General features: G+C 32.3%; 1 pseudogene; it reads right to left on the bottom strand.

The window, feature by feature from the left end:
* LOC134695829 (nucleolar complex protein 3 homolog) overlaps positions 1-12,469 on the bottom strand; it is a 66,727-nt pseudogene that overhangs the window by 22,589 nt on the left and 31,669 nt on the right.

Genomic DNA, 12,469 nt, shown 5'->3' with positions numbered 1-12,469 from the left:
TTAAAATCGTTATAGCAAGCGTATATGTACAGGTAAAGTGTCCCGGTCCATCACAAATTTCAAATTTTGATACAATTTTTAAACCCATTCAAAAATACTTTCAGCTAAACAAATTCAATACTTTTATATAAAATCTACTCTATTTGCATCCAACTGTCTCAAAATGTAGTTACCTTTTCTTTTTTTTAAATTCCCTTTGATGATTTTTAATTCTGCATACATTTGTTTATACATAAAATTGAGAATGGAAATGGGGAATGTGTGAAAGAGACAACAACCCGACCAAAATAAAAAAAAATAAAAACACAACAGCAGAAGGTCACCAACAGGTCTTCAATGTAGCGAGAAATTCCCGCACCCGGAGGCGTCCTTCAGCTGGCCCCTAAACAAATATATACTAGTTCAGTGATAATGAACGCCATACTTATTTCCAAATTGTACACAAGAAACTAAAATTTAAATAATACAAGACTAACAAAGGCCAGAGGCTCCTGACTTGGGATCATTGATATTATGTTGATATTCCTAAATATAAAGCTTTATTACAACTGTCACATAAACTTAACATTAATCAAGTATACTAAATATTGACTAACAAACCATGAAAATGAGGTTACGGTCAGATCAACCATGCCAGGCAGGCTAGTACAGCTAACAATTCTTCCATACAACAATTATAGTTGACCTATTGCTTATTAAAAACCAACCATGACACAAAAATGAAACACTGAGCAATGAACCATGAAAATGAGGTTGGGGTCAAATAATACCTGCCCAACTGACAAATAGATCATAAAATATTACAATACACCAAATATATTTGACCTATTGCATTTAGTATTTGAAAAAAAGACCAAGACTGAAAAACTTAACTTTGATCATTGAACCATGAAAATGAGGTCAAGGTCAGATGACACCTGCCAGCTACACATGTACACCTTACATAATACAATCATTCCATACACCAAATATAGTAGACCTTTTAGTGTAAAAGAAAAACAGACCAAAACACAAAATCTTAACTACTGAACCATGAAAATGAGATCAGATAAAACCTGCCAGTTTGACATGTACACCTTTCAGTCCTTCAATACACCGAATATACTAAACCTATTGCTTATAGTATCTGAGATATGGAATTGAGCACCAAAAAATTAACTTTGTTTACTAATCCATGAAATAAGGTCGAGAGAGGAAAATGTCTGACAAACATGAGGACTTTGTGAGGTACACACATACCGAATATAGTTATCCTATTTCATAGAATAAGAGAGAATTTAACATTACAAAAAATCTTAACTTTTTTCAAGTAGTCACTGAACCATGAAAATGAGGCCAAGGACATTGGTCATGTAACTGACGGAAACACTTTATACAAATTATGAAGCATACAGGTTTTCAACCTTCTAAAATATTTTAAGCTTTTGAGAAGTTAGCTCATGCCACCGCCACAGCTGCAGCCGGATCACTCTCCCATTGACAAGCTTTCTGCGTTAAAAGTTGTTGGCTCGGATAAAAAAACTTGTTTTAACTGATTTTCATGCCTAATGAACAGTGCACCATGTCATGTTAAACATATTCCAAGTCAGCACATATGCATTAACAATGGGCTTGTTATAACATAATGGACTAAATGTCCACTAGCAGTATCATGGTTTGAATTTTTTTTAAAGATACATGGGATGTGGCCTATCTTTTTTTTAAATAATAAAGCAAGACATGCATTTTGGCTATATAGGACTGAATAGTGGCGATTAAAGTCTTACATTTATCAACATATATACAAAATCAAGTTTATGTATCATCGTATTAAAGAGTCAAATTTATTCTGAGATAGAACTGTAATGAGTCAGACATACTTAGCTAAACCTTCAAGGACTGATGGAAGCAAGGTAGACTTTCTGTATCCTTTCAAAACTTTAAAGTAAATCAGGAACACTGCTCCTATGATTTCTGTATGCTAAAAAATTTATTAAAAACTTAAAAAAACAAAGAATTAGGCAGTCATGAGACTCATGTGTATGTTAAATGTTACATATGTGCACTCTTTACAGTACACACTTGTCAATTATAACAAGAGACTAACAGTCACTATGTAATGCTAAACATATTACAATAAAATTGAGAATGGAAATGGGGAATGTGTCAAAGAGACAACAAACGGACCATATAAAAAACAACAGCAGAAGGTCACCAACAGGTCTTCAATGTAGCGAGAAATTCACGCACCCAGAGGAGTCCTTCAGCTGGCCCCTAAACAAATATATACTAGTTCAGTGATAATGAGCGCCATACGAATTTCCAAATTGTACACAAGAAACTAAAATTAAAAAAATACAAGACTAACAAAGGCCAGAGGCTCCTGACTTGGGACAGGCGCAAAAATGTGGCGCAGTTAAACATGTTTATGAGATCTCAACCCTCCCCCTATACCTCTAGCCAATGTAGAAAAGTAAACACATAACAATACGCACATTAAAATTCAGTTCAAGAGAAGTCTGAGTCTGATGTCAGAAGATGTAACCAAAGAAAATAAACAAAATGATAATAATACATAAATAACAACATACTACTAGCAGTTAACTGACATGCCAGCTCCAGACTTCAGTTAAACTGATTGAAAGATTATGATACCATCATATGAATATCAGGCACAATTCTTCCCGTTAGGGGTTTAGTATCATACCTTCATAACATATATGAGAATATAACCTGTGTCATGCCAACAACTGTTTTTTTAATAAATGTGTTTAGTTCCGATGCAAAGACCCTATAAGTGAATCAATATTAAAGCCAAAATAAGCAAAACAAGTAAGTTTCATTATCAAATGGTTCTGCAGATCTTTACTTTTTAATTGACATTCCTGTGAGTTTTTTTTTTTCAATTTGTTAATTTGTTAATTTGTTACACATATCAATGAGAGTAGTAAGAAAGTTACTCCTGGATAATAACAATGTTAGCATCTCATCCTCATTATAATACATTTATATCTCAAAACAATTACAACTTGTATTTTAATTTAAATATACAATACCGTTAATCAGCTCAAAAAAGGTAATGTACATTTCTTATTCTTTCCAAAAAACATTAACAAATTAAATATACATTTGTACTTACAAGTTTCACCTTTTCTTCTTATCTTCTGTTGCTTTTGTTTCTAAGAGTTCATGTTCTAAATTGGCCATCTTTTTTCTTTTCTGTAAGAATCCAAAAATGTATTACACTATATGTAATTAAATATGTATATCTCAAATTCTACGAAAATAATCTCCATGGTATCAATCCCAATTTATATCAGAATTCCACCACTCTGGTTGTGGAATGTTTTTCACCGTTTTAATTTTCTTATGAGCATACTTGTCTAGGGTGTTTATAAATAGATTATTCCAAAATATTTAGCTGCTTCATCAACATTTCAAATCGATTCAATGAGATGAAAAGAAGTATTTGTTAAATCTTCAATAAATTTGTTTCGACTATTGTTTATATGATGTGTATTTTTTGGAGAAATGCTAAAAATATTTTAAAAGTTTTCTTTGATCATTTTCAAAATCTCACACATTCATATACCCCATTATCATTTACATTAAAAACGAAATTTTTACCTATCAATAAATCGGGAAGATGTGGACACAGATGATGCTCCTGCTATCATATAACATTATAAAAGGGCAAAACTCCAAAACAGCAAAAGTGACATGACACAATTTTGTATTGATCTGAGTATTGTGGAAATAAGCATTGCAAATTCCAAAACATTTGGTTGAGGCTAACTAAAGTTAGATAAAGGGAACCAATTTGAGGACAAACAGATGGACAGGGGTAAAAAATTATGCTCCATTTGCTATGCCAATACTTAATCTCTTAATTGCACAGTATAAGTATAGTTCAGGTTATCTTTATTAAGCATATCACATTAGTCATGTTAGTAGTTAAAAATTAAACATCAGACAAAATGAAAAAAAAAAAGAAACCTATAGCTGATATGTTATGTTCTCAATCATTGCTACCTTTCTCTCTCTTCTTGACATGAACTCTCTCTTTTTTTTCTTGTTCTCGTCCAAATCTTCTGATGTATCTATCTCCTTAATCTTCAGAGCTAAGAATGTGTCCAGAACCTTTAGGAAAAATGTCAGTGTTAAACTTTTTTGTAATATAAGACAAATGGTACAATGTACTTTAAAATCCACAAACTTTCCTGGAAATCTAAATATTGGAGTAAAAGACCACATACACTACAAAAGCTGAATTTGATAAACAAATGATATAAGTTCAAACATAGACTACAACACCACCAGTGTTCCAGCTAGGTTTTCAAAAGGACAGGGTGCCAATCCTGAAAAAGGGCATTAATGACCTGTTTCATACTGTTTCTATGGTTTGCCACATTTTACCAGTTTCACCTTTCTACCCCTGCTGTGCTTAATGGCAATACAGCACAAAACACCTGTGCTCTGTAAAATCACAATTTTAGGATATAAAGCAACAGTGAAAAATTGTATCAAAAATAAAGAATACAGAAAAAGATGACCAAGGCACCCTACCAACACTGCTACTAAGACCCTCTTTAACTTTTCCCATAACTCAAAATAAATACCTAAACATATATATTCTTAAGCAAGAAGTATGTAGACCTATTTTCGAATATGTAAATGGGTTACTCAATGCTAGGAAAAAAAATCAGATATAGTTATCTTTCTTTTTTCGGGTGTGCTCCTTCTTTGGACAGTACGTAAGTATGATGTAAATATGATCACAATATGGCGGCCGATTTTGTTATTTTCGTATCAAAAATGAAGGCAGTCAATGACAAATACGTCTGAATTTTCTGTTTATTTTACGAAAAACAAGTAAAACAATGTCTTCAACGAGTTTATTATGGTTTTCCAACTTTCTGTCATTACGTTTCCTCCATGAAACTACGGTAAACATCGCAAATTGTGCCCAAGTTGTTCATAATCACATTTCTTCAAAGATAATTGCCGACTACCGATTCTATTTGAATGAATTATGTTGATGATCATTAATGACCCATCCGATAAAGGGATTACCTATAACAACAGATTATGACACCAGTTGTAACCATTGATTAGCTTGAGGTCGTAAACATAGTCTTAAACTTTTCCCCAGGTAAAATTTAGTAGTTAGCATATCATATCAATACGAACAAATTAATATGCAATCGATCTTCAAAAAAGGCAGGGCGCCCTGGAAATGAAACATGAAACATGAAAACTTAATTAAACGCCTATTTCTACATATAATATGTATTCAATGGCGTTGTACATAAATGACATGTAAAATACAAAAATACTAAACAAAAATACAATATGTATGTACTATACCAAAAATTGAAAATTTATACTGTGATACACAAGAAAAAAGTCAGAAAAGTTCAAAATAATTTTCGAAATACAATGTTTTCAACCGACATTTAAAAATATCCAAAGATTCAGAGTTTCTTACATTTGTACCTAGTTCATTCCACAATTTTGGCCCAATAGTACTAAAGCTTCTATCTGAAAAAGTTTTCTTTTTGTTAAATGGGACTGCATAACAACCAATAGATGACTCTGACGACCTTTATGAACGTTTCAACGCTTGAGGATTTAACAAATTGATCAAATATGACGGTGCATTACCTACATGACAGTTGTACATATATGTTAAGATTTTAAATGTTATTCTGGCTTTGATCGGAAGCCAGTGTAAGTCAAACAATGCCTGCTTGGCACTATCATACTTAGAACGGTTTAACACAAGTTTGGCACACATATTCTGTATACGTTGCAATTTATATAAATCAGTTTGTGAAATTCCAAAAAGTATAACATTGCAATAATCTAAATGTGACCAAAGATAAGACCAAAGCTTCAGTTGCTTCTTTTGATAGATAGGATCTTATGCACTTTATTTAGTAGTAGTTCATCATTGCTGTCTTACATTTTTTAGTAATATGGTCTTTGAAGTTTAGAGTCTCATCCAGAAAAGCTCCTAAGTATCGTATACATGTTTTTGATTTTATAACATCTCCACAAATGATTATTTCTTGGAAAGTGTAAAAAAGGGCACAGGGCGCCACTTGGAAAATGGCGGGCGCTGCACCCTCTGAAAACGGCCTAGCTGGAACACTGACCACAAATGTTCAACCTATTGCTTATGAATTTTTGGCTTGTGCTTCTTATGAGTCAAGTAGACAGTATCTTATTTGAAATGTAAACCCACACTGAAATTGTGATCAGATTTCATGTTAAGATCAAGGATTTACAACTATAATGTAAACCTAAAATAATGTGATGTGGAATGTACTTTATCCTGCAATCAGCCATCTATTGTACAAATAACAGGTATAAAAATATTTTTTTGGCTTTTTTGTACATGTTCTAATAAAGTATCATGTTACCCTGATTCCATGCTGACCACGGGGTTATTGGAATTTATTTTGGTGTCCTCTTCTCAAGGTCCGCGTTTAAAATGTCCATTTCTTTGAAAAATTAGACACAATGATTTACATTTGACAATGAAAGTTTCGGAGTGTTTGGTGTAAATTTTAGGATAAAAACAATATATGTACATTGTCAGAAAATATAAAATTTATTTGTACTTGCTATGAAATAGGAGAAATGCTCAGCAGAGTCGCTTTTCATCCTGTTTCTTAAGCTCATACAAATAAATTTTATATTTTCAGACAATGTACATATATTGTATATGTTCCGGACCATATGAGTATTTGGACCATACGCGTATGGTCCGACCGTACGCGTATGGTCAGGGTAATTAACACTCTGTTACAGTTTACTTTTAATACCTTTAAACTCGTTATATACTATGACCGTCCATTAAAAAGACGCTATCTTGTAGGTAGTTTTATTTAGTTATATTATAATAAAAAGATTAGCTAAGTTTATAAATAAAAATTAAAAGTTTCACATAGTTAGTTTTACAAACTTGTCAAAATAATAATAAACCCATTTTATACCGATGGTCATTACCGATGGTCATTACCGATTTGTTATTACGAGTGAATGGTGATAAATAAATTCCAAAAATTTCTTAATGAACTGTTACACAAGAAGTCTCTGGAAAGTAACATTGTTTATATAGTCGTCTTGTGAATAGGGTGTTTTGCAATCATGTTACGATATTTGAGATCTAGAGCTTCTTGAAAACACCGTAGAAATATGCAAAGAATCGTGCACAACCAAGACTTGCAAACTCAAAAATGTATGATACCATATGAAAGTAAATATCACCCCAAGCCTACATGCCAAAATGTAATTAGCGATGAAAACTATAGCATCAATATTTAATTTTTACAAAGTATTTGAATTATAAAAATAATACATTGTCATGTAACCATCATTTTTTTAGATAAAGTTTTTCTACTATTGAAACTTTCATAATGTTAATTCAAAAAAATACCTATATGGTCCAAATACTCATATGGTCTGGCCTGTTAATAACCGAACGAGTATTATACTCATATGGTCGGACCATATGAGTATACGCATATGGTCATGACCATACGCGTATGGTCCAAATACTCATATGTTCCAGAACATATATATATCCAACAGAGGCTAATGTAGCATACTTAAAGTCATAAGAAACCTCAAATCAAAAAAAATAATGCATATGGTTTTTTTTAACTCAATGGATAGTTTTCATTGTAAAACTTATGTACATATACTTTTTTCTGAAGAAAATTCTTTAATTTATTCATATTAAGAAGAAGTTTACTTTATTTGAATTGCTTCCTTCCAGCAAGCAATTTCCCCGACATATTTTCCGTATGCAAGGTAACCTCAGTGTGACCCGTCTCGTAAAAATCCGGTGACCACAATACGCATGGATGTCCTTAAAATAAACTATTATCTGAATTTACATATTAAACACGTGCTCAATTTCCATGCTTTTTAGTTTATTTTTCGTCAATTGTTGACAAACAGGTGATAATCTTTAAACTTCGGCTACAAAACACGAACTTTAATTACCTGCCATATTTTCACAACAACACTGACCGATTGAAAAAAAAATTGACGATTATACGAAATTTAAACGAAAAAAATGATAAATTCGAGCACAGAAGACTAAGTTTATGATGTTTGTATGCATTGGTTTAAGAATTGGAAGAACATTATTTTTCACCGGTCACTCGTTTCTTATGACTTTAATCAACTTCAACAATGAGTAAAACCCATTTTAAATAGTCAACTACTTAAGACCTCAGCATGAAAAAAATGTGAAGCAATTGAAAGAAAAATTTAACAGGCATTCTGTGAGTATTGCATGGCAATACAGTCCCCTACCAGTTGTATTGGAACAAAATTCAAACTTTATCTATAACATGTTATGGTGTATACTATACAGCAAATATCAAGCATGATATCACCAAACTAGTATATATTTGTTTAGGGGCCAGCTGAAGGACGCCTTCAGGTGCAGGAATTTCTCGCTACATTGAAGACCTGTTAGTGACCTTCTGCTGTTGTTTTTTTCTTTGGTCAGGTTGTTGTCTCTTTGACACATTTCCCATTTCCATTCTCAATTTTATGATGAAAAAAAGTGTTGAAAACTGATTACTTGAGTGACACAAACAAAATTTGAACTTGATCTGTACCTTGTCATGATAAAACAATACACCAAATATCTAATCAATATCCACAACCATGCAGAAAATAAAGTGTGGAAAATTGTCTGTTGTTGTCTCTTTGACACATTCCCCACTTCCATTCTTAATTTCATTTATATTGAATAAACATAAAATCACATGCAATTTTTTAATGTGTAACTGTAATTTTTATCTCATAATTTAATCAATGAGTGATAGATTTCTCTTCAAAGAAATTTAAAGGTCCCAGTGAATAAACTTCACAGAGAACAATAACTATTATATTTGTTCAATGGGACCTAAGAACTGCCATAAAGACTACTGACTTCATACAGACACATACAGCAATACATCATTTGATTCTCTTGTAAAATGGTAACTAGAGGCTCTCAAGAGCCTGTGTTGCTCACCTGTTAATGTATTTACTGATGTCGGACATCTTTGTTGGTAGGCAGGGTCATTAGACACTTTTTTTTAAATAGATACCCTAGTATTATGATTGTGGCCAAGTTTGGTTAAATTTGGACAAGTAGTTTTAGAAAAGATTTTATACAAGTTACAACCAGATGCTGGGCGTAGCTTTATACGACCGCAGAGGTTGAACCCTGAACGGTTGGGGCAAGTATTGACACAACATTCAAGCTGGATTCAGCTCTAAATTTGGATTGTGATTAAATAGTTGACACAGCATAGGTTTCTGACACAGAATGAATGTGTTCTAATGAACTTAAAATTTCTTTTTTCTCTTAGAGCAATTCACTATGCTGTTGAATATTAATCCTCTCAAAAATTGTTTGAAGAAATTTTCTTTTTATTTATGAAATTTCAAATGAGAATCAGATGCTCCGCAGGGCGTAGCTTTATACGACCGCAGAGGTTGAACCCTGAACGGTTGGGGCAAGTATGGACACAACATTCAAGCTGGATTCAGCTCTAAATTTGGATTGTGATTAAATAGTTGACACAGCATAGGTTTCTGACACAGAATGAATGTGTTCTTATGAACTTAAAATTTTTGTTTTCTCTTAGAGCAATTCACTATGCTGTTGAATATTAATCCTCTCAAAAAAATGTTTGAAGAAATTTTCTTTTAATTTATAATTTCAAATTAGAAAAATTAAACCCAATTTTTTAATCACATCCCCCTTTCCCTTATTCCAAAACTAATCTCAATTAAAATATTCTAATGGAGTTTGCAACAATAACTACTCATTTAAATACATCATAAAATATTAAGATGTAAAAAAACTGCTTGTTATCACTGAATGGTAAAGATTATCTAAATTTATCAGTTGGTAGTAAAAAGTGAATATACATTGTATATTGTATATAACAAAGATTTAAGTTGATTATGGACAAAGAAAGATAACTCCAATTAAAAAAAAATCTTGCAATAAGATATTTCTTGCTTACTATTCTGGACAAAGAAAGATAACTCTAATTAAAAAAAAATTGCTATTTCACAATACTGTGAAATTAGATATTTCTTGCTATTGCACAATACTGTGCAATTGAAAAGACTTGCTATTGCACAATACTTAATATAATAATTTTAGATCCTGATTTGGACCAACTTGAAAACTGGGCCCATAATCAAAAATCTAAGTACATGTTTAGATTCAGCATATCAAAGAGGCCCAAGAATTTATTTTTTGTTAAAATCAAACTTAGTTTCAAATTGGACCCTTTGGACCTTAATGTAGGCCAATTTGAAAACAGGACCAAAAAAGAAGAATCTACATACACAGTTAGATTTGGCATATCAAAGAACCCCATTTATTCAATTTTTGATGAAATCAAATAAAGTTTAATTTTGGACCCAGATTTGGACCAACTTGAAAACTGGGCCAATAATCAAGAATCTAAGTACATTTTTAGATTCAACATATCAAAGAACCCAAACGATTCATTTTTTGTCAAAATCAAACTAAGTTTAATTTTGGACCTTTGGACCTTAATGTAGACCAATTTGAAAACGGGACCAAAAGTTAAGAATCTACATACACAGTTAGATTCGGCATATCAAAGAACCCCAATTATTCAATTTTGATGAAATCAAACAAAGTTTAATTTTGGACCCTTTGGGCCCCTTTTTCCTAAACTGTTGGGACAAAAACTCACAAAATCAATACCAACCTTCCTTTTATGGTCATAAACATTGTGTTTAAATTTCATAGATTTCTATTTACTTATACTAACGTTATGGTGCGAAAACCAAGAAAAATGCTTATTTGGGTCCCTTTTTGGCCCCTAATTCCTAAACTGTTGGGACCTAAACTCCCAAAATCAAAACCAACCTTCCTTTTATGGTCATAAACCTTGTGTTTAAATTTCATAGATTTCTATTTACTTATACTAACGTTATGGTGCGAAAACCAAGAAAAATGCTTATTTGGGTCCCTTTTTGGCCCCTAATTCCTAAACTGTTGGGACCTAAACTCCCAAAATCAATAACAACCTTCTTTTTGTGGTCATAAACATTGTGTTTAAATTTCATTGATTTCTATTTCCTTAAACCAAAGTTATTGTGCGAAAACCAAGAATAATGCTTATTTGGGTCCCTTTTTGGCCCCTAATTCCTAAACTGTTGAAACCAAAACTCCCAAAATCAATCCCAACCTTTCTTTTGTGGTCATAAACCTTGTGTCAAAATTTCATAGATTTCTATTAACTTAAACTAAAGTTATAGTGCGAAAACCAAGAAAATGCTTATTTGGGCCCTTTTTGGCCCCTTATTCCTAAAATGTTGGGACCAAAACTCCCAAAATCAATACCAACCTTCCTTTTATGGTCATATACCTTGTGTTAAAATTTCATAGATTTCTATTCCCTTTTACTAAAGTTAGAGTGCGAAAACTAAAAGTATTCGGACGCCGACGACGACGACGCAGACGACGACGCCAACGTGATAGCAATATACGACGAATTTTTTTTCAAAATTTGCGGTCGTATAAAAATGACAAAAAGTTGTTCAATATAGACTATAAAGGACAATAACTCCTTCAGGGGTCCTCTAACAATTTTGATCATGCTGACTTATTTGTAGATATTACTTTGCTGAACATTATTGCTGTTTACAGTTTATCTCTATCTATAAAAGTATTCAAGATAATAACCAAAAACTGCAAAATTTCCCCAAAATCACCAATTTTAGGGCAGCAACCCAACAACAGGTTGTCCAATTCAACTGAAAATTTGTAAGGGGATATATCTTTTTTCTGATGGACATTTCAATCTTGAAAGATTTGCCCAAAATGTCTTAGTTTCAAAGATATAAAGCAAAAACTGGATTTTACCACTATGTACTAATTTTAGCCATGTTGGCCATTTTGTTTGGTAGGCTGGGTCATCGTACACTTTTTTTTAACTTTAAACCACAATGATAATTGTGGCCAAGTTTGGTTAAATTTGGCAAAGTAGTTTTAGAGAAGAAGATTTTTAGAAAAGTTACAAAAAATGACAAAAAGTTGTTAAAAATCAACTATAAAGGGCAATTACTCCTTAAGGGGTCAACTGACAATTTTGGTCATGTTGACTTATTTGTAGTTCTTACTTTGCTGAACATTATTGCTGTTTACAGTTTATCTCTATCTATAATTGTATTCAAGATAACAACCAAAAACTGCAAAATTTTCTTAAAATAACCATTTCAGGGGCAGCAACCCAACAACAGGTTGTCCGATTCGTCTGAAAATTTCAGGGCAGATAGATCAAGACCTGATCAACAATTTTACCCCATGTCAGATTTGCTCTAAATGCTTTGGTTTTTGAGTTATAAGCCAAAAACTGCATTTTACCCCTATGTTCTATTTTTAGCCATGGCGGCCATCTTGGTTGGTTTGACGAATCACGCCACA

The sequence above is a fragment of the Mytilus trossulus genome, chromosome 14 (genome assembly GCF_036588685.1).
Source record: "Mytilus trossulus isolate FHL-02 chromosome 14, PNRI_Mtr1.1.1.hap1, whole genome shotgun sequence".
NCBI classification, from domain to species: Eukaryota; Metazoa; Mollusca; class Bivalvia; order Mytilida; family Mytilidae; genus Mytilus; species Mytilus trossulus.
The sequence above is the reverse complement of the archived record's forward strand: the minus strand, read 5'-3'. Positions and strand labels throughout refer to the sequence as shown.